Source organism: Prionailurus viverrinus, chromosome D3 (assembly GCF_022837055.1).
Source record: "Prionailurus viverrinus isolate Anna chromosome D3, UM_Priviv_1.0, whole genome shotgun sequence".
Lineage (NCBI taxonomy): Eukaryota > Metazoa > Chordata > Mammalia > Carnivora > Felidae > Prionailurus > Prionailurus viverrinus.
In genome coordinates, this window is record NC_062572.1 from 88,880,959 (window position 1) to 88,905,421 (window position 24,463).

Genomic DNA, 24,463 nt, shown 5'->3' on the forward strand with positions numbered 1-24,463 from the left:
TTATTAAAATGGCTATATTAATCATTTTTAAATGATGGATGTGTGATACTTTTTCCCAGAAAATACTTCTTAATCTCTTAAAATATTCAGCTATATACAAAATTTAAATATTTGCTAAACTTATAAAATACTGTGTTTAGCAATATAGTAACTTATGGATTTATTTATTTTATATATATATATATATATATATATATATATATATATATATTTTTTTTTTTTTTTACATATAATTTATTGTCAAGTTGGCTAACATACAGTGTATATATAGTACTCTTGGTTTTGGGGGTAGATTCTCATGATTCAGTGCTCACATAAAACACCCAGTGCTCATCCCAACAAGTGCCCTCCTCAATGCCCATCACCCATTTTCCCCTCTCCCCCACTCCCCCACCATCAACCCTCGGTTTGTTCTCTGTATTTAAGAGTCTCTTGTGGCTTGCCTCCCTCCATCTCTGTTTGTAACTATTTTTTCCCCTTTCCTTCCCCCCATGGTCTTCTGTTAAGTTTCTCAAATTCCACTTATGAGTGAAAACCTGTATCTATATTTCTCTGACTGACTTATTTCACTTAGCATAATACCTTCCAGTTCCATCCATGTTGCTGCAAATGGCAGGATTTTATTCTTTCTCATTGCCAAGTAGTATTCCATTGTGTATATAAACCACATCTTCTTTATCCATTCATCAGTGGATGGACATTTAGGATCTTTATATAATATGGCTATTGTTGAAAGGGCCGCTATAAACATTGGGGTACATGTGCCCCTATGAATCAGCACTCCTGTATCCCTTGGATAAATTCCGAGTAGTGCTATTGCTGAGTTGTAGGGTAGTTCTAGTTTTAATTTTTTTTAGGAACTTCCACACTGTTTTCCAGAGTGGGTGCACCTGTTTTCATTTCCACCAACAGTGCTAGAGGGTTCCCCTTTTTCCACATCCTCGCCAGCATCTATTGTTTCCTGAGTTGTTAATTTTAGCCATTCTGATTGGTGTAAGGTGGTATCTCAGTGTGATTTTGATTTGTATTTCCCTGATAAGTGGTGTTGAGCATCTTTTCATGTGTCTATTGGCTATGTGGATGTCTTCTTTGGAAAAATATCTATTCATGTCTTCTGCCCATTTCTTCATGGATTATTTGATTTTGGGGTGTTGAGTTTGGTAAGTTCTTTATAGATTTTGGATACTAACCCTTTATCCAATATTTCATGTGCAAATATCTTTTCTCATTCTGTTGGTTGCCTTTTAGTTTTGTTGATTATTTCCTTTGCAGTGCAAAAGTTTTTATCTTGATGATGTTCCTATAGTTCATTTTTGCTTTTATTTCCCTTGCCTTTGGAGATGTGTCAAGCAAGAAATTGCTGTGGCTGAAGTCAAAGAGGTTGTTGCCTAGAGTTTTGATGGTTTCCCGTCTCACATGTATGTCTTTAATCCATTTAGAGTTTATTTTTTTGTATGGTGTAATAAAGTGGTCCAGTTTCATTCTTCTGCATGTTGCTGTCCAGTTCTCCCAGCACCGTTTGCTAACGAGATTCTTTTTTTCCATTAGATACTCTTTCCTGCTTTGTCAAAGATTAGTCAGCCATACATTTGTGGGTCCAATTCTGGGTTCTCTCTTCTATTCCATTGATGCATGTGTCTGTTTCTGTACCAGTACCATACTGTCTTGATGATTACAGCTTTGTAGTAGAGGCTAGAGTCTGAGATTGTGATGCCTCCCATTTTAGTTTTCTTTTTCAACATAACTTTGGCTATTTGGGGTCTCTTGTGGTTCCATACAAATTTTAGGATTGTTTGTTCAGGTTTTGAGAAGAATGCCTGTGCAAACTTGATTGGGATTGCATTGAATGTGTAGATTTCTTTGGGTAGTATTAACATTTTAACAATATTTATTCTTCCAATCCATGAGCATGGAATGGTTTTCCATATCTTTGTGTCTTCTTCAGTTTCCTTCATAAGTTTTCTATAGGTTTCAGCATACAGATCTTTTACATCTTTGGTTAGGTTTATTCCTAGGTATTTTTATGGCTATTGGTATAATTGTAAATGGGATTGGTTTCTTGATTTCCCTTTCTGTTGCTTCATTATTAGCATAAAGAAATGCAACTGAGTTCTGTACATTGATTTTTGTGTCCTGAGATTTTGCTGAATTCATGTATCAGTTTCAGCAGCTTTTTGGTGGAGTCTTTGAGGTTTTCCATGTACAGTATCATGTCATCTGCGAAAAGTGAAAGTTTGACTTCTTTGCCAATTTAGATTCCTTTTATTTCATTTTGTTGTCCGATTGCTAAGGATAGGGCTTTCAACACTATGTTAAACAACAGTGGTGAGAGTGGACATCCCTGTCGTGTTCCTGATCTCAGAGGGAAAGCTCTCAGTTTTTTCCCATTGAGGATGATATTAGCTGTGGGCTTTTCATATATGGCTTTTATGATGTTTAAGTATGTTCTTTCTATCCTGACTTTCTTGAGAGTTTTTATTAAGAAAGGATGCTGTATTTTGTCAAATGCTTTTTCTGTATCTATTGACAGGATCATATGGTTCTTATCCTTTCTTTTATTAATGTGATGTATCACTTTGATTGATTTGCAAATATTGAACCAGCCCTGCAGCCCAGGAATGAATCCCACTTGATCATGGTGAATAATTCTTTTAATATGCTGTTGAATTCGATTTGCTACTATCTTGTTGAGAATTTTTGCATCCATATTCATCAGGGATATTGGCCTATAATTCTCCTTTTTTGTGGGGTCTCTGTCTGGTTTGGGAATCAAGGTAATGCTGGCTTCATACAATGAGTTCTGAAGCTTTCCTTCCGTTTTTGTTTTTGGAACATCTTGAGAAGAATATTATCTCTGCTTTAAATGTCTGGTACAATTCTCCTGAGAACCATCTGACCTGGGACTCTTACTTATTGGGAAATTTTTGATAACTGGTTCAATTTCTTCTCTAGTTATGGGTCTGCTCAAATTTTCTATTTCTTCCCATTTGAGTTTTGGTAGTGTGTGGGTGTCTAGGATTTTGTCCATTTGTTTCCGGTTGTCCATTTGTTGGCATATAATTTTTCATAATTGTATTTCTGTGGTGTTGGTTGTGATCTCTTTCATTCTTGATTTTATCTATTTGATCCTCTTTTTGAGAAGTCTGGCTAGTGGTTGATCAATTTTGTTTATTTTTTCAAAATAACAGCTCTTCGTTTCATTGATCTGTTGTTGTTTTTTTTTATTCTATATTGTTTATTTCTGCTCTGATATTTGTTATTTCTCTTCTTCTGCTGAGTTTGAGGTTTCTTTGCTGTTCTGCTTCTAGTTCCTTTGGGTGTGCTGTTAGATTTTGTATTTGGGATTTTTTTTTTTTTGTTTGTTTCTTGAGATAGGCCTGGTTTTCAGTGTATCTTCCTCTCAGGACTGCCTTTGTTGCATCCCAAAGGATTTGGACTGTTGTGTTTTCATTTTCATTTCTTCCATATATTTTTAAATTTCTTTTTTAATTGCCTGGTTCACCCATTTGTTAGGATGTTCTTTAACCTCCATGCATTTGGAGATTTTCCAAACTTTTTCTTGTGGTTTATTTCAAGTTTCATAGCACTGTGATCTGAAAATATGCATGGTATGATCTCAACCCATTTATATTTATTGAGGGCTGTTTCATGACCCAGTATGTGATCTATCTTGAAGAATGTTCCATGTGCACTAGAGAGGAATGTGTATTCTGCTGCTTTTGGATGAAAAGTTCTGAATATATCTGTCAAGTCCATCTGGTCCAGTGTACCATTCAGAGCCATTGTTTGTTTATTGATTTTCTGCCTAGCTGATCTGCCCATTGCTATAAGTGGAATATTAGTCACCTGCAATTACTTTGTTCTTATCAATAATATTGCTTATGTTTTTGATTAATTGATTTATATATTTGTGTGCTTTCAAATTGGGCACATAAACGTTTATAATTGTGAGCTCTTCTTTATGGATAGACCCCGTAACTGTGATATAATGTCCTTCTTCATCTCTTGTTACGGCCTTTAGTTTAAAATCTAGTTTATATGATGTTAATATGGCTACTCCAGCTTTCTTTTGACTATCCATGATAGATGGTTCTCCATCCCCTCACTTTGAATCTGAAGGTATTCTCAGGTCTAAAATGGGTCTCTTGTAGACAGCATATAGTTGCATCTTGTTTTTTTAATTCATTCTGATACCCTGTGTTTTTTGATTGGAGCATTTAGTCCATTTACTTTTATTGAAAGATATAGATTTAGTGCCATTGTATTATCCATAGGTTTCATGCTTGTGGTTATGTCTCTGGACCCTTTGTAATCTTGGCAGCATTCCGCTCAGAGTCCCCCCTAGGATCTCTTGCAGGGCTAGTTTAGTGGTCATGAACTCCTCCAGTTTCTGTTTGTCTGGGAAAGTCTTTATCTCCCCTTCTATTGTGAATGGCAGCCTTGCTGGATAAAGGATTCTTGGTGGCATATTTTTCCTATTCAGCACATTGAATATTTCCTGCCACTCCCTTCTGGCCTGCCAAGTTTCAGCGGACAGGTCTGCTACTACCCTTATGTGTCTACCCTTGTAGGTTAAATCCCGTTTGTCCCTAGCTGCTTTCAGAATTCTCTCTTTATCTTTGTATTTTGCCATTTTCACTATAATATGTTGTGGAGAAGACCTATTCTTGTTGATTCTGAAAGGAGCTCTCTGTACCTCCTGTATTTGGATGTCTGCTTCCTTTCCCAGACTGGGGAAGTTCTCAGCTACAATTTGTTCAAGTAAACCTGCCTCTTTCTCTTTCTCTTCTTCTTCTGGATCTCCTATGATATGGATATTATTACACTTCATTGAATCCCTTAGTTCTCTAATTCTTCCCTCATTGTCTAGTATTTTTTTTTTAAATCTTTTTCTCAGGTTCATCATTTTCCATAATTTTATCTTCTATTTCACTTTATCTACCCTCAGCCTCTTCCATCCTTGCTGTCATCACATCTAGTTTAATTTGCACTTCATTTACAACATTTCTTAATTTGTCAGGACTATTTTTTAGTTCTTGATCTCTGTGGCAGTAGATGCTATGTCTACTATGCTCCTTTCAAGCCCAGCAATTAATCTTATTACTATTATTCTAAATTCTTGATCAGATATATTGGCTATATCTGTTTTGAGCAATTCTTTAGCTGTCATTTCCTCCTGGAATTTCTTTTGAGGAGAACCTTCTGTTTCATCATTTTGGCTAGTTTTCTGTCCCTTATGTGTTTTAAAAGCTTGTTATGTGTCCTGCACTTGTGAGCACTACTATATTAAAGAGGGGCCATACACTGTCAGGGCCTGGCCCTTCAGGAGGTGTTTTTGGAGTGTGTTATTTGTTCTCTGTTTTTGTGACTCTGGTTGCTTTATCTCTTTACTCATTGTGGTAGTTTGGACCCTAAATCAAATGTGCTTTGATTCATTCGCTGAAGTAACCCTATGGCCTGCCAAGTTGTCCCCATGGCAGATGTCTCTGTCACTCTACAACCCAGACTCTTGGAATTCCAAGTTCTCTGGCTTCAACACTGCTGTGTTTGAGGGATGAGAGAACTTTGGGTCCCCCTACTTCTCCACCATGTTGAAAAGTGCCTGTTGTGGATTTTTAAAAAGGGTCATAATGGAAGTGAGCCTGGGTCACTCAGTCAGTTAAGCATCCAACTGTTGGTTTTGGCTCAGGTCATGATCTCACTTTGGTGAGATCCAGTACCACCTTGGGCTCCATGCTGACAGCATAGAGCTTGCTTTGGATTATCTCTGTGCCTTGCTCTCTCTGCCCCTCCCCTGCTCTCTCTATCTCTCTCTCTCTCTCAAAATAAATAAATTTTTTAAAAGTAGCATACTATAGAACATAATTAGATAGATAGAAAGAATCAATAAATCAATCAATCAATCATAATGTCCAGGCCTTTAATTCAAAAAGTTTGCAAATCAAGAGAATCATTCCTCTCAATCTTTTGAAAACTTTCATGAAAATGTTGTTACATTGCTAGTTTTAAACACCATCTGTATTAACTAGGGTTCTCCAGAGAAACAGAACCAGTAACATTTCATATATATGTTGTTTGATACACACACACACACACACACACACACACACACACACACATATTTTGAGGACTCTTTTTGTGTGGAGTGGGGAGATTTGGGTAAGGATAGTAAGGAAGCTTTCCCTCTTATGGCAATGCATAATCTTTTCCTAATTAAAATGAAAGTATCTTCACACACCCATTTGACCAACAAGCCAGAGAAATAGGAGATGAGAGATAGAAAGTTAACTTGCCTCTGCTGATGGTCTTCACCTGGAGACAAATAAAATGCTGGAGGCTGGAGAGCCCTGGAGACCATTGTATCTCCTTGGGATAGGCCTGCACCGAATTTAAAGGTCCCATATCACTGTTCTAGAATTGCAGATGCCATCGCCTCCCCTGGTAACTTATCTCAACATTTAATTGTCTGACTGTGGGAATTGAAAATTCAATTTAGAAACAGAAATGCAACTTTATGAAAGAGAAATGCACTTTTGCCCAAAAGTCTTAGCAGTAATGAAGTAAATGTTTTATAAATGCAGGGTTCTAATATATAATTTCTGTAGGGAGGATTAAAGAGGGACTATATTATCAATATTTAGTGTGTTTCTTTCATTTGCTACCTACTTTATTCAGAAAATATTAAATACCTACTGTGTGTCAAGAACTGACGTGCCCTGTCTACACTGTCTCTTCACCAGAGGCTGCAACTTTTGTCATTTCTTTTTTTAAACTCTCCTAGTGACAAATCTCCTAAGTATTGATAATAGGCTTATAGTACTATTTGTTAAATACTAACGTAAGCAGTTATGCATTGATTTGTTCTCATGTAATATAACAATTTAAAGCAATTAGCTGAAAAAAGTCTATGGCTCTTTCTTGTCAGATGATTTACCTCATTGGCATCATTTGATACCTGACTCTACATTTACATTTGGATATAAATATTATTTAGTTTTTTTTTAAATAATTAAAATGATGTGGTTTGTGTCCCCCTGTCCTGTGGAAATGAATGATAATGCTGAGGAATTAAAAGTCACATTCAAGTATCTGAACAGATCTGTTTCCTGTCTTACAGGAAATCTGTTTCACAGGAAACTACTTGTACTAGTCACATCACTTCTGCTTTCTTTTCATTGCATTTTAGTCCATTTGTTCTTCATAAAACTCTTTGATGGGTCTCACCTTTTCTTGCTGTTTTGGGGGTGAAGAGGGATGGCAAATCATTAGCTTGATTTACTCAATATAAAAATACAGTAACCATGTAACAATGAACGTTAGATGATTTATCTTTTCTGCTTTGCTTTTTTGTTTTAATGTTGGATATTAGATTTTTCGTTTCTCATTTTCAGCAATTCTTCTTAATAATTCAACAAACATTTGTTAGACCCTTACCATTAGCCACGTACTTTACATCACAAGCAACCAGATACCGGTCTCTACAGTATCACGCAGCATAGTTGTTTACACAGTTATGGGGTTCTGCAGTAAAAATGCAGATTTTCAGTCACCGCATCCACTACTGGCACTCAGTATGTCTGGAATTGGGTCACGGTATGGTGCTGCTGAGTTAGATTTAAGAAGGTAATAACTGCAGTTGATAAAGTCAAGTAGAGTTTCTAGTGGAAAGCCACTATCTTCGTGCATCAGCTCTGTGTATACTTTGCCTTATTCACTAGAGACCACTGCTTATTGGCATTTCAGGTTTTTTTTTTTTTTTTTACCTCTCCCAGTGATTAACTTCACAATTAATAATACTATATTTATATCGGTATTTGTTAAATTGGTAACGTAAGATGTTTCTCATTGATTTGCTGTCATGACATATCTATGAGATATAACTTGATAAAGAATGACTTTCTGGTAACTGCACCCCTCATTTCTTTTGGAAACCCACCTCTAACCAAGTTTTACCTGAGGTTAGAATGGTATTTCCTCCAATTCAAGCTCCAGGAAGCAACTGCAACTATTTTTTGGTGGCATGATTAGAGAATCTAGCCTGTAAATGAAGCTAATTCTGTAGAAAGCTGAGTCAAAGTACAGAAAAGTAGTCTGTTGTGGTATAATCTGTGCCAAACAATGATCTCTTACCTAATGTGAAGTTGTACCTTCAGACCTTTTTTTTTTAAGAAGCCATTAAATTATATTTATTTTTCAGTTTGAATTGACTTTTACTAATTGATAACTAGTTATGAATTTACTGAATTGGATGGCTCAATATTGAAGATAATCATTATTTCCAAAACAGTTTATGAATTCAATCATATTAGATAAAAATAAAATAGTTCTTTTGATGAAGCAGTCTTTTTAAAATTTTTTTTTTTTAACGTTTATTTATTTTTGAGACAGAGAGAGACAGAGCATGAACGGGGGAGGGTCAGAGAGAGGGAGACACAGAATCCGAAACAGGCTCCAGGCTCCGAGCTGTCAGCATAGAGCCCGACGCGGGGCTCGAACTCACGGACCGTGAGATCGTGACCTGAGCCGAAGTCGGATGCTTAACCGACTGAGCCACCCAGGCGCCCCAAAATTTTTTTAACATTTATTTTTGAAAGAGCACTAGTGGGGGAGGGGCAGAGAGAAAGAGAGAGACATAGAATCTGAAGCAGGGGAGTGGGACTGGAACTCACAAACTGTGAGATCATGACATGAGCCAGAGTTGGAGGCCCAACTGACTGAGCCACCCACACGCCCCTGATGAAGCATTCTTAAATAAAATTATATTTGAAAAAGAAACATTGGAATATCTAGGAAGTTCTTTAAAAGTAGAGGGATCAAAATCTACAAGATATTTTTAGAAGCTAAAATAATATTTAAGTAAAATATTTATCTAAAAATATTTTAAATATTTTTAGAAGCTAAAATAACCCCATATGACTGGTGTTCTTAAAAGAGGAGAGAAACAGAGACACAGGCACACAAGAAATTTCTTTAAGAAGATACCAGAACCACAGCCCAAAGAAGAATATTGTGTTAAGTTGGACTTCTTCAAAATTAAGAGTGTCTGCTTTCCAAACAACACTGTTCAGAGATGGAGAAGACAAGCCAAAAGACTGATACGATGTTTAAATTTGGAATCTCACATGTCAAAGTATGTCACATTCCACACTCTGATTTAATGAAACATACGAATATGCTTTCACACCATAAACAGTATTTGGACATGTGGTGAAAAATGTACGTGAATTTTATTTTTGTCCTTGATGTTACTCTACTACACTGGGTCTTGTTGAAATTTTTAAAAGAATGAACTTTTATTAAGAGGACTTGGCCATCCACAAGGCCTTGATACTAAAAGCAAGCACTGATGTAATTCTTTTCCCTGAGTGCCATTATTATGATTTTTATTACTCTTATAGAGCCAGGGGTAAAAATAGGCTGCACATTGACATTAATGTGTCTGATATACTTACAACTCAATCCTCATTTTTCCCTTTTATGCCTCTGCTTCTATTGCCTTAGATTAACAGAAAATATACATTCTGCTCTCAACCACTCTTATTGGATAAGTCCTCTTGACTCCTTAAAATATAAATTTATTCTGTTTCATTCCTTGTTTTCCTTGATATATTGGTTCTTTGTAACGTATGTTAATTGTTCTGGTTTTACGTCAAGATGCCTTATATTCATGAACTTGAATTTTTCTTCTCACTTATTCAAACTCTAAGATCAAGTTGTCATCATAAAGACATCACTTTGCCTTTTTTCTGAGTTATTTGTGTTTGGTTCTTGAAATTTACGCATCTTTTATTTTTCTAAGTCCCTGGTTTTATGGTTGGCCCATCCCATTTTATACCACCACTTTACAATGCCTCTATTTTCACAGTATGATCTGCAAAACAGAAACACATGACAGATGTTGTAAGTTTGCCTAATTTGATTTGGGAAAAGAAATTGGGTCGTTTGTCTTAGTCAATTCAAAATATGGTTTCAGTTAAATTTTTTTTTTGTTCTGTAAACATTAACAATTGAGACAAACCCTGATGGGCTAACTTAAAAATGGTCCTCATGACTCTATTCCTGCATAACTAAGAAGACTTTCTGTAGCCAATAATACTATTCACATTACCAGTATAGATTTATGTTGATTATTAAGGCTTTGTGATGTCTAACAATCACAGAGACTGGTGAATAATAAGACCAATTTGGTACACTGATTTTTTTTTTTGCAATGGCATTGTTTCAAAATTTTTCTAAAGTGCTCATTGCTTACAATTCATCATAGTTTAATATTTCATATTTTTTAATAGTTTAATACCATTGATTTGAGTGGGGAGTATATCAGAGATGTGTCATGGAGCAGGAAGCTGTGTACATTTTTCCACAAGACCATCAGTACCAGGAGAAGCTGTTTGGAATTGAATCCCTTACCAAGATCCTATGACAGCCTTCAGACATGTTAATGAATTTTACAGATAATAACCAAGATAAGTAATAAAGGCCAAGAATAAAGGACACCAAGGAATGGAAGATACCGGTCTCACTACAGGCCTTTGTAATCTGTCATCATGTTGTTGGATGCATGGTAACCCCTGGGAGACCTGATAGCCTTTGTTGAGACCGCTCTCTTTGACCAAGATCAATTCCCCAGGAGATGCCTGAGTTGTAAAGAGTCAGAACCAATGTGCTAAGTAGGAAATGAGGTTCTGGGTTCTGAAGGGGGAATCTAGGCAGTGCAGCAGATCACACAGTATAGTTGTTTCAACAACACTTGTCATGGGGCTGACCTGGCATCTTTTGACCAGGTCTTTATTGTGTATGTAGTTGGAGGTCTTATGGTCGCATCCAGTGTAATTCTTGAACTGTTTACATGCTTAGGGGCAATGGAAAAAAAAAACAAAACCTTAGGCCCTCATATATTTCTGCTACTAGGAAATATTTAATAGACAGTTATCACAAACGTGGAATGAGAAAGACCAATCAAAGGCTCCTACCTTAAGTCTTTATTACAGCATTGCAGCATGGGAACAGTTCAAGATGGCTGTTTTGGAGAAAGCGAGTAGATTAAAGATTTTATAAGATAGAGGAAGGTCAGTTATGGTTTAGTCTTATTCCAAGAATCATTCATTGTTCCAATTCTTGGAAGCTTTGGGAAAATAAAAGCATTCACAGGATAAGATACAGAGAGCGCAAGATGCTTGCCCTAGTTAAGCAGTAGTTGGTCCATTTGGATTTAGAAAAGGGGTGAAAAGGAACACTTGAAGCTAAGGTATTGCAGGGGGCAGTGCAACGTTTTAAGTCCTACAGTTCTTTCTCTGGCCAGCTTTAGCTCAAAGCATAAGATGCTTAGACCAGTGGTCTAAGTCGAGATTGTTACCGCTACTGAGATCTCCATTTGGGCTATCCATGACTTCTGGAGATGGTTGAACGTTGAGAGAGTATTCAGTAGCTCTTCCTATGACTTTGAGGGCTTTATCTTTGCTTGTGTTCTAGTTTTGCAGTTTTGCTAAAGTTATTAGTTTAGCAAGGAGAAGAATATATGCCAGAAACATTCTCAACAGTTTTGAGTAAAATTGCTGATGTTAATTTAAGCCTGCAGCCAATTTTTCTGTGAATATTATAGCTGATTACATTAGCCAACATTAGCAAAATGGAAGACAGTGGAATCTTTTCTCAAGGAAAGTTGCACACAATTGATTTTTAAGAATGTTGTTCATGGGGCACCTGGGTGGCACAGTTGGCTGAGCGTCTGGCTCTTAATTTCTGCTCAGGGCATGATCTCACAGCCATGAGATTGAGCCCTTAGTAGGGCTCTGCTCTGAGTGTGCAGCCTGCTTGAGATTCTCTCTATACCTTTCCCTCTGTCCTTCCCCCGTTTGTGTGTGTGTGTGCACATGGGCTGTCTCTCTCAAAAGAAAAAAAAAAAAAGGTCATTCATGATTACTCTGGGAATAAAACCACGTGGTAAACAGTGAGACCATTGATAAATCTCAATGGCCTTTTGATTTATATCATGAGGCGCTCTGTAATTGCCATGCATTGTTCCTGATTCATATGTGCATTAACATCTAGAAACAAATATTAATAGCCTTTGTGTTTGAATATGTGCTTTTTTCTTTAACCCGAGAGATATATAATCACTGAAGTTATTTATGCAAACATATTTTGAAACTATGAAAGCTAGACTTCTTGATTTTATCAGGTCACTTCTTCCCACTATGAGTTCAGTTTGGTAAACAAAGAGTTGCCACAATAGTCATGAGTTAATTAAAACTTGGTAATAGTAGCAAACTGTTTTTATTATCTTTCTAGTTTTAAGGTTAAAGGAATAAATCATTCATTATCTGATAGAAATCCAAAGACGACTTTGGCATAAATGATAGATTTTTTTTCCTGAATTTGAATTCTGAATTTGGAAAAGGTAAAACCAAGACTTGACAGAAGTACAGATATGAGAATAAATATGTATGAACATAAAGTATATTTTTTAATGTAAGAAATAATTGTTAGAAAACCACAGCAATATGGAATGATGATTATTCAGAACATGGTCTTTTCAAAAATTAAGTACTTTATTTTTTACTCTCTGAGGATAGCAATAATTTGACCAATTCGTATAAAAAATAATTTACTTTTTTTGTGTATTATCAAGTCTTATTTTGAAATAACAGATGTATAACCATCATCTGTACATGTTTAAATATACACAAATATGTAACCACATAAGTAGATTATGATATCAAAATTTATCTTTAGCCTTAAAATATACTTCATAAGAATATTAAATATATTTATTTTCTATAAAATTTCCTATCTTATTAAACTGTAATATGTTATATGTTCTATTTTATAGTGTATTACATATACATACATACACGTATTCACGTATAAGCCTTTATATTGTATGTATTTATGTTTCTGTATATGTATTTAGGTATATTTATATATGTTTATATAAATCACCCAAAGACATTTGTACATTTTAAACCTTTAAAATAAAGTTCACTTGAAGCTAACTTTGGTGATTAGAATTAGTACTTTCTTCCTATTTTGACATTGTCCACATATTCAAAGTTTTTTTTTTATTTAATTAAGTCTTTATTTTTAAAAGAAATATTTATTTGGAGAGAGATAAGGAGAATGTGAGTGGGGAAGGGGCAGAGAGAGAGAGGGAGAGAGAATCCCAAGCAGGCTCTATGCTGTCAGCTCAGAGCCCAACTGGGGCTCAAACTCATGAACCATGAGATCATGACCTGAGCTGAAACCAAGAGTCAGATAGCATAACCGACTGAGCCACCTAGGCACCCCTAATTAAGTTTGTGTTAACCTATTATTTTAAGGAATAGCTGAATACATTAATTCTTTTTTTTTTTGGCATTGTAAAAATTCATGGTATTAATTCTTTAAGAAAACAACCTTTATTTAAATTGTATTTGGTAAAACACAATCTTATATATTTGTGCAGTCAAGGATTAACATTGTCCAAATAGAGATTTGTTTTGTGCCCCTGGGTCCTGAGAAGTCACTTCTGAGTCCTTGCAATGTCCTGTGTGATAAAGGTGTCTTTGTTTAATTGGGGTCTTGATCAAAGACAGCCATTGCTGAAAGTATGATTTATTGTGGGGGCTTTTGATCACCCAATATCAGCTAGACCACTGGAAGGGCTGGAGGCCATCGGCCATGTGGACAGACATTCATAGGAATCCGTGTGACCAACTCCCTCTCCAATAAAAATTCTTCACACCAAGCCTTGGGTAAGTTTCCTTGGTGAGCAGTACTCCATGTGTTTTCTCAAACATTATTTCTGGGAGAAATAAGCACTGTCCACATGATGTCTTTTGGGGAGAACAACTAGAAAATTGTGCCTGGTGACTTCTAGATCATGCCTTGTGGCCCCTTTTCTGTGGTTAATTTTTATCTGCATCCTTTTGCTGTGGTAATCCCTGAACACTGAAAATCATGGCTTTTGTGAGTTTTGTGCATCCTTCTAGTGAATTACCAAACCTGAGAATTGCTAAAGTTTAAAGCATAATTTAAACTCTGTTAGTGAATAAAGTAGAGTTTTGTGTTCATACTGATTTTATATAATATAGAAGATAGTATATTCTAACCCTTTGTTATTTTCTTATTCTAGTTCGTCCAAGTAGTCATGTATCTTTTTCTGGAATATTACATAAACCTGAATGATTTTCCAATATAATTTGTTGGAAATTGAATTTGAATCCATAAACTAAATAAAGAATTTTAAATTCATCTTTATAAGTTCTTCCCTTTTTGTTTGAACCAGAAATCTATTTATAAGTAGTGAGCAGGTTCATTGCATTTCCATGTCTCAGTTTGTTTTTGTTGTTCCTTTTTATTTTGCTTTTAGCTCATATTGTTTTCAAACTCTGATTATTTATCTGAGCTAGAAGTTCCTAGAGTACAAACATAATGACAAATTACCTTGATTAGTAAGTCTCCAGAATTTTCCAAGAGAAGAGAAGAATGGGAGATGGAGAAAAACAAAAAGTGGCAGAAGTAAGTAGGAGCCGACGTCAGACAAATATTCAATTATCATTGGAGAAACCTAATTATATTCCTTCTGTGGGGAAGAGAGAAAGATTAGATGCAAGAAACTGATCTTTCCAATAACACACATGCACACAAACCCACACGTACTCACACTTGCACACAGACACGAATTTATCACAGCTCGTGAAGTAATGGAGGTTAAATGGAGGCCCGTGGTAGTATTCTGTGATCTCATGGAGTTTAGTGTCTCGATAGGAAGAGACACCAGAGTGCTGGCTAGCTTTCCTTCCCTCACACACGCATAGATAAGTGGTCGTGTGAACACACAGCAAGATGCTGGCCACCTGTGAGCCAGCAGAAGTGGCTTCATGATGAAACCTATGCTGTGGGCACCTTCATCTTGATTTTCTAGCCTCTAAGAACTAGGAGAAATCCGCTCTGTGGAATTTTGTTATTGCAGGCCTACAAGAGAAATACGGTGAGATTGGCCCAGTACTCAAAACTGGGTGATGTTAACACTGCTATAGGAGAAGGTAGTCAGAGGGCCACTGGCCCTGTTGTCTACAACCATTCGAGTGGTGAGAATCATAAGAGCCCTTCACCCTCAATTACAGCCAAGGCTGCATCTTTATCTCACATAAAAGTTGGAAGCAGTGATAAGAGTTATTCTAATGCAAAAGACCAGGTTTCCAAGCAGATTCAGAGTTCCTCTGCTTGTCTGGCCATCTCAGTCCGCAAGAGGGGACATAGCAGTGGTGTTTCCAGACTATTTTCACCGAAGCATCCCAATCTGGGTAACAGGGAGTCCATCCCTGATTCAAATCACTCAGGAAGGAGAAGAATCACCAAAAGCCATTAGCTTAAACTAATTGCACCATGAAAATATCTCAGGGTTTGGGATGCAAGTGGCTTATAGGTCTTACTCATGTAGTGGAAAGAAAAAAGTTCAGTTTTATTCTGAAAACTATTCTCTGTTTGAGTTCTTGGAAAGTATGGGAACTTGGATTTGTTAGTTATGCCATGGGATTTAGGGGCAGCAAGACTAGGGGTCATTTTTCATATGTTATTGACTCCTGGAATTTCTCATGTGTGATTTACTTGTTCAGATCTCTTGTACATGTTTTTTCTAATGAGCTGTCTTTATTTATTCTTATGTGATTCGTTCCTTTATATCTGTATCTACATACCTCTTCTCCGTGGGTCATACTCGTCTTAATATTGCTATTGTGCATTTATTTATTTGTATTTCTTTTAATGTGAATATGTCAGTGTCACAAATCTTTTTTAATATTTTGTAATTTTGTGTTTGATCTTAAAAGTTGACACTCAATAAAGAGCTTATAACTTGTTACATACTGGTGCTATATTCACATACTCGGCTATAGTTCTCTTTTCATACAGTTATTTTTTTTCTCTTGGAATTATTAGTTTCATTTTTCCCCCGTCTCTTTATATTCACATTTCTGAGATAATGTCGCAATTTCATTTATCCAACTCTTAAATTTAATTATTTATTTAGCAATCATATTTTCAGTTTCCAAGAACTCTTTTTCTTAATTTATTATGGCAATTATATTTTTTAATATCCAAGAACACTTTCTTTGCACAGCCTCTTGTCTCATGATATAATCCATTAAGTCCCTTTGAGATACTAATTAGAGATTTTTGTTTGTTTTAGTTTGTTATGAAACTTCTTGTCTTTGAACCATTAGTATTCTTCCTGAGATTTTAGTCTTTTTTTCTTTTTTTTTTTTTGAAGGGGGTGGGAAGAGGGAGTATATTTCTTTCATACTATAGGCTTTCCTCAAATAGCCCAAGATCCTCTGCCCCCTTACTTTTAAGAACAAGGTGGTATAAGGTGGACTGTAAGTTCAGGCTTCTTGACTTGAGGGCTTTCATTTTGGGTGAAGATTGGGGACAATACTTATACACTTGTATAGATAAGATCTACATATTTCTTCCCAAGCATTATTTCTTGAAAAAACAAAACAAAACAAAACAAAACCTACAATTCTTGCCCAGCATGGTAGATGTAAGTCTTTTGTGAAGTAGTTGTAGTATACTATTTCTCAGATAACGTTTCTATTTCTCCCCTGACTTATAAACTTGGTACTCAGTATTTTCTCCTTCCTCTGTCTCTCAGAGCTTCAGTCTTGTCTGTGAATTCTCTGGGATTATGCTTGCACCAACTTCTATCAAATCTCAGATATATTTTATTTTATTTTATTTTATTTTATAATTTTTTTTAACGTTTATTTATTTTTGAGACAGAGAGAGACAGAGCATGAACGGGGGAGGGGCAGAGAGAGAGGGAGACACAGAATCCGAAGCAGGCTCCAGGCTCTGAGCCATCAGCCCAGAGCCCGATGCGGGGCTCTAACTCACGGACCGGGAGATCGCGACCTGAGCTGAAGTCGGACGCTTAACCTTAACCGACTGAGCCACCCAGGCGCCCCAGGGTTTCAGATATATTTTAAACTATTTTATCACTTGATGGTCTCCAACTTTTCTATATTAATATGAGTTTATAATAAAAGTAATATTTTCATGTAATTTCCTTGATATCTTATAGATAAGAAATACTCATATGTGATCACTCTGACATCTTAAACTGTGAGTTTTATTTTTTGAATTATCTTTTGATTAGTGAAATCTTTAGATATTTAGTATTCCTAATTATGTTGTATATAATATATATGATATATATAATATATATAATTATTATATAATATATATAATATATAATATATATAATGTATATACTATATATAATATATAATATAATAATAATATAATATATATATATACACATACACACATTACATACACATACACACAAATACACATCCCATATCTTCTTTATTCATCTGTAATGGACATTTAATTTGCTTCTGTGTCTTGGGTATTATAAATAATGCTACAATAAACATAAGGGTGCATGTCTTTTAGAATCCATACTTTCATTTTCTTTGGGTAAATACTCAGTGGTGGAAGATACTGGACCATATATTAATTCCATTTTTAATTTTTTGAGGCAACTCCATACTGTTTTTCATAGTGGCTATACCAGCTTGCATTCCCAGGGAGAGTGCAGGACAGGTTCCTTTTTTCTCCACATCTTTGCCAACACTTGTTATTTCTTATCGTTTTTAATAAGTTCATTTGTTTTCTTTTTTTTTAATTTTTTTTTCCAACGTTTATTTATTTTTGGGACAGAGAGAGACAGAGCATGAACGGGGGAGGGGAAGAGAGACAGGGAGACACAGAATCGGAAACAGGCTCCAGGCTCTGAGCCATCAGCCCAGAGCCTGACGTGGGGCTCGAACTCACGGACCGCGAGATCATGACCTGGCTGAAGTCGGACGATTAACCGACTGCGCCACCCAGGCGCCCCTGGTTCATTTGTTTTCTTGAGAGAGATAGAGTGAGTACGTCAGCAGGAAAGGGGCAGAGAGAGAGGGTAAGAGAGAGAATCCCAAGCAGGTTCTGTGCTGTCAGTGCAGAGCCTGACACAGGGCTTGATCCCACCAACCATGAGATCACGACCTGAGTCAAAACCAACAGTATGATGCTTAACTGACTGACCCACCCAGGTACCACTCTTCTGTTTTTGATTCTAGCCATTCTGACAGGTGTGAGGTGGTATCTCATTGTGGTTTTGATGTTCTTTTCCCTGATTAGTGATGTTGAGCATCCTTTTTTGTGTTTGTTGGCCATCTGTATGTCTTCTTTGTAAAAATTTCTATCCAAGTCCTCTGCCCACTTTTTTTTTGTAAGTTTTTGTTATTTATTTTTGAGAAAGAGAGACAGACAAAGTGTGAGCAGGGAAGGGGCAGAGAGACAGGGAGACACAGAATCTGAAGCAGGCTCCAAGCTGTCAGCACAGAGCTCAACGCGGGGCGCAAACCCACTAACTGTGAGATTGTGACCTGAGCTGAAGTCAGACACTTAACCAACTGAGCCACCCAGGTGCCCCTCTGTCCATTTTTTAGTTGGTTTACTTGTTTTTTGGCATTGAGTTGTGGAAATTACTTATATCTTTTGCATATTAATCCTTTATCAGATATATCGTTTGAAAATATCTTCTTCCATTCAGTAGGTTGTCTTGTTGTCTTAGTGGTTTTCTGCACTGTGAAAAAGCATTTTATTTTGGTGTAGTCTAATAATTAGATTTTGTTTTTGTTTCCCTTGCTTGAGGAGACATATCTAGATAATGTTTCTACAGCCAGTGTCAAAGAAAATACTGCCTATGTTTTCTTCTAGGAGTTTTATGGTTTCAGGGATCACATTTAAGTTCTTAATCCATCTTGAGTTTATTTTTATGTATGTTATAGGGAAGTAGTCAAGTTTCATTCTTTTACATGTAGCTGTCCAATTTTCCCAGCACCATTTGTTGAAGAGACTCTTTCGCATTGTGCATGCTTCCTTCCTTTGTCATAGATTAATTGACCATAAAAGCATAGGTTTATTTCTGGGCTCTCTATTCTGTTCCATTGATTTATGTGTCTATTTTTGTGCCACTACCATACAGGTTTGATTACTACAGCTCTGTAGTATATCTTGAAATCTGGGATTGTGATCCATCCATCCTGTTCTCAAGATTGCTTTGGGTAGAAACCTATATTTTTAGAAATATCACATAGGAAAAATATTTGAAAACATATTTAAAAATATAATATATGCTGCATTGAATTTGTGTAAGTAGGCAAGGATGCCACCACTTTTAAGTTTAGGAAACTTCTTCTTGTAAATGTGGCTATTACAGAGAACATGAATTATAAAGCCTTTATCAAAACCAAAGATCTATAAAAGAAAATTTCTAAGTATTTTGTATATATGTGTGTGTGTGTGTGTGTGTGTGTGTGTGTGTGTGTGCGTGTATAACCACACAAGCTCATAGATGTATTTTCCTTCTGGTAAGTGATATTAAGAGAGAAAATAATAGGGATATACAGATTTAGTCATTGCTTTTAAAGGGCTTTTATTTTTGTATAATTTGAAACTAGATCTTTTTCTGTGAGATTAAAAAAATAATGCTTAGAGAAATTCTAATCACATACATACATACATATAATTCAATATTACTTGCCATAAAAAAAGAATGAGATCTTGCCATTTGCAACAATACGAATGGACCTACAGAGTACAATTCCAGGTGAATGAAATAAGACAGAGAAAGACAAATACCATATGATTTCACCCCTGTAGAATTTGGGAAACAAAAGAACAAACAAACACAAGTACAGAGAACTGGTGATTACCAGCTGGGAGGTTAGAAGGGGATGGGCAGACTAGAAAAAAAGGGAATAAGAGTTCACTTATCTTGATGAGCACCGAGTAAAATACAGAATTATTGAATTATTTTACACCTAAAACTAATATAACACTGTATGTTAATTATAAATTAAAATGTATTTCTAATTAATATATATATAGTGTATGTAAATTCATATCTATTTTTATGTATATCATCTGTATATCACCAAATATATGAAATATACTTGTGTGATTTAGGGTAATAGCTTTTCATGCTCTGTAACACTTATGTGCCTTGCTTAGGGTATATGCTTATTAAGAGCAGTTAGAATTAATTCAAGAAGATTCAAGTTATTACCCATGTCTGATATCAAGATTTCCTTTTCTATGGAACTCTTTTTTTCTTTCATACCTTAGATTTTCTAAATTTACTTTCCTGGTGTTTCCACATACAATTTTTCTGTAAAATTTTCAAAACCAAAATACATGGGTTTTTTTTTTGTATTATTTCCCAAGTGACTCCATGTTCCTCAACACATCAACTACTCAAATACTTCTTAACTTATGTTAAAATAAGATGGCATTTTCCAAGGCCTTGAAAATAAAGTTCCTTAAAGTAAATGGAACAAGTCATTTAGTAGAATTTATAGTGGTTCAGAGGCCCCATCGCTTATGTGGTCTTTCTTTTCTCTATAACCCTTTTTAGTACCAAATCCAATTATAGTCAAGTGTTACCAACTAATAAGCACGCTAATCAAAAACAACAAAAAGACTACTCTATTTCCCAAAGCCTGAGATGTAGCTCACCACAAGGGTTTTCATACAGAGCTTAGTTATATTTAAGTTTTATAGGCCACTTACTAGTTTTGAAGTGTGTAGAGTGAGTTTTTACGCTCATAAGTCTTGATTGCCCTTCATCACTACCCACGAGTGCTCTCTTTCCCTTTCTGTATATATCACTTGTCCTGTCATAATGTATCTATTTATATGTTTATCTTCTCTAGATTTAGTTCTCTAGAACTAAAGTTTATCTTCTCTAAATTTAGTTCTCTAGAACTTGGGAAAAACAAAACAAAAACATAACCATGCCTGGAAGTACTGATTGTGTTCCGTAAACTGTAGGATGTGTGACCCAGTCTCCCCTATGCTTTACTGAGGCTCCCCTGTGGAGAGAAGAGAGTTCAACCTGTCGCACGCCTCAGAGGTTATATACGACCCAACTCCACAGAGCATGACGCACCGAGGTCAGCCTTCCTGGGTCAAATCCAGTCCCTTCATTTAATAGTTGTGTTATCTATGGCCAAGTTTTCACACCTGTCTGTAGGGTTTTCATTAAAATTTAATAAGGTAATTTTTACTACATGACTTTAAATTGCTTTTCCAAATTAATTTAAAATATGTCATCATTTTAGCCTCCCTGCAATTCAGTTATTGATACAACCTGACCTTCATGTAACAGGACAAGATGAGCAACGAGAGAAAAACAAAATAAAAAATAAACAATAATTCAAGAACTATATGAAAATAATTCTTCATAAATTTATATTTTACAATTAGTCCAATACGTACATTTGGTAAAAGATAAAAATAAATAAAATCAGTAGCCTTAGGATAGGAATATTCATTTTTTTCTTATAGTCAAAATTGAAAGAAATCTTTTGTATGAAATTCCAGGAAAATCATTGTTAGATACTTAGAATTAGCAGAGAAGACAAAGATATAGAGACATAGAAAGATAGGGAAGTGGGGGGGAGAGAGATTCTAGAACAGAATCTCTAATATATAGTATGCTTTTATTTTCAAAATGCCATGCTAAAACATTAATAACTTTTTAGACAGAATTACCATATGTATTTTTCTAATCCCCAATTATAATATTCCTCAAATGTTAGATAAGTAAGTTCAAGATGTAGCTACTTTAGTAAATTAAGATAAATCACTCTTTGAACTGTTGGATCTTGAAATATTTACATTGCATCCAACTCTGGAGGATTTTTGTATTCCCAAGTGCAAACTCATCAAGATGGGGGGCCCTTTTAAGCCCTAATGACTAGAAAAAAACAAGGTACATTTTGAAGAATTGGGCAAGTGTTAAAATAAGAATTGGCCAAAGATGGACATATCAACATAAAAGCTTAAATATAAGACTCTGATATATTCGTGAGTGTGATTATTCTGGGAGTATTAGGAAAAACTGCAAAAGAACCAAGGAAAGAGCCTAAAACAACAAGAAAAGTCTAGCGTAGATTGTAACGAGAATATATAACATTTTATAGCTCTGTTCAGTTTTGAACATGGAATGATGCTCTCTTACCATGTGGTAGTTTTCTTCCCTGTCAGCAGCAGACTTTACCTCCTCCTCTAAACCTACTCGTTTAGAAAAGGTCATCAGCCCCATCCAGCGTAATCTCTCTTTTGAGTAACTGCAAGTCAATTTATTTGGTGTCCTAATTAGATAGACAAAACCCTGTCACCTTCTTACATAACCTGTCACAGGAATGACATCCATTATATCCACAGCACTTCTTATGTTTAAATGGAGGAAATTATATGCCAGGGGTCCATGTCAGAATTTGCCACCATAGGCTGCATGGTTTGATTTTAAACGTAGAGAGTCGGCTATATACCAAAAGCAAATAGAGTTTTGTGAAATTCAAGGGAGAGGTACCCATCAAGACAATTGGCCAAAACATTGAAGTATAATTTAAAAGCATTAAATACATTTTCTTCAGGGAGTATAGATCTTAGGGTGCCACGAATACAGTGTTCAAAATAAGTTTTTTTAGATAATGGAAATTGAAGAATTCTTATATAAATGAGTTAATCACTTCCCTAAAGTGATAAAGTTTTAAAATTCATATTGATATTTTTTTATCTTCTATTACTTATGTACTCAGTTTTCATAAAAGGCAATAATAAAACACTATATAGCCTGGCCTCCAGCACAGTTATGTATTTAAGGAAACAAAATACTATTTTTATTGTAAAATACCACATGATTGTAATGACTCTTTAACTTAGATTAGTTGATACTTGATCTGTCAATATATTTCCTTCAAAAACAACCTTTTTAAAAAAAAATTAGGTCTTTCAAATGCAAATATACATGTATAATGTAAATAGATATATGTGTATATATATACACGCATACCTTTTTAAAAAAATTTAGGTCTTCTTTCAAATGCAAATATACATGTATAATGTAAATATATATATATACACATACCTTTTTAAAAAAATTTAGGTCTTCTTTCAAATGCAAATATACATGTGTAATGTAAATATATATATATATGTATATACATATATATACATATATATATGTTTTTTTCCCTGAATTTTTATATTATTAAATATAGTTTACTCATCAGGATTGATGAACATTTGAATGGGCATCATGAACACTGGTTTGACAGTTGTCAAATTGTCCCCTTGTTAGGACCTATTTCTGTGTGTGTGTGTGTGTGTGCATGTGTGTGTGTGTGTGTGTGTATGTGTATTAAACAATTTATAAGCACTCACTCTTTGAATGTGTTACATAGGAAGGATATCACAGCAACATTGCGTTTGATTACTAGTGCTATCTCATATAAAAATTCTATGAAAAACTGCCCACCGTCCATCAACACCCTGTATGTTTCTCCATATTCTGATGAATGTTTGGAGAAATGGGATGAAGCTTGGCTCCTTGTTTCTTGGTGGGGGGCACACACAGGTGAACACCCTGTTACAAAGCTGCTAGGAACCCGCCCCAGAGGAGTGGGATTTGAAGATCTGTAGAATGTGCTAACACATTTATGACAAAAAAGAGAAGGAAGATCAGAAGATTGTTGAAGTTATCCACTTAGCCTCAAAAGTGTGACTTGGTTTTGGAAGCAACTAGATTTAGTCAACTTTAAACTTGAAAAAGGCTCTCATTTTACCTGATAACAGGTAGCAGGCTTTCCCACTGTTGGTTTGCATCGCTACTTTCCAGCTATGGCTCTTATTACATTTCTGTCCGCATACTCCCCATTTTGTGGTCCAGCTGACTTGTTTTATCATTTTCTAGAACAACTGTTTTTGCATAGAAACATGTCAGGTGAGAGAAATAGATGAAAGTGTTATGATGATGAGAAATGATAAAAAAAAATCACAGCACTTTAAACAAAATCAAATGTATCCTATTATAAACATATACAATTTTTTTTCCACTCAGCATTCATATCTTAAGGGAAAGGAGTAATTTAAGTAAATGTGATTAAACATTTAGGAACTCTGTTAGTATTATTTTTTGGTTATCAAGTAGAATTGTAACCAAAAAACAAGCCCTATAGAATTTTTGTGTATTTCTTTCCACTTAGAGGTCAGGCCACATATCATCATGGAAAGGGAATGGGCTTAGGAGTTGTTTGGTATTACCACCCAAGGCTTTCTGGGTTTTGCCTTTGAAAATGTTATTCATGTTAATATTGTTATTTTCATTGTAAAGGTGGAGATGTATCTCTACTTTGGAAAGTTGTTATGATTAAATTAGATGATCTATCTGGAAAACTATCTTGGTGACTGGTTCATAAGTAGGCACTTCATGAATTACTATCATTCCTTAAATTTCTTTACAGGTAATTTTATGGTGTCATCGTTACTAGTCCGCTAAGGCAACCCTAGAGTCCAAGAGAGTTGATGTACATTCTAAGCATAAATCTTTATTCTCAATTTATTGGGGAGCTTGTGT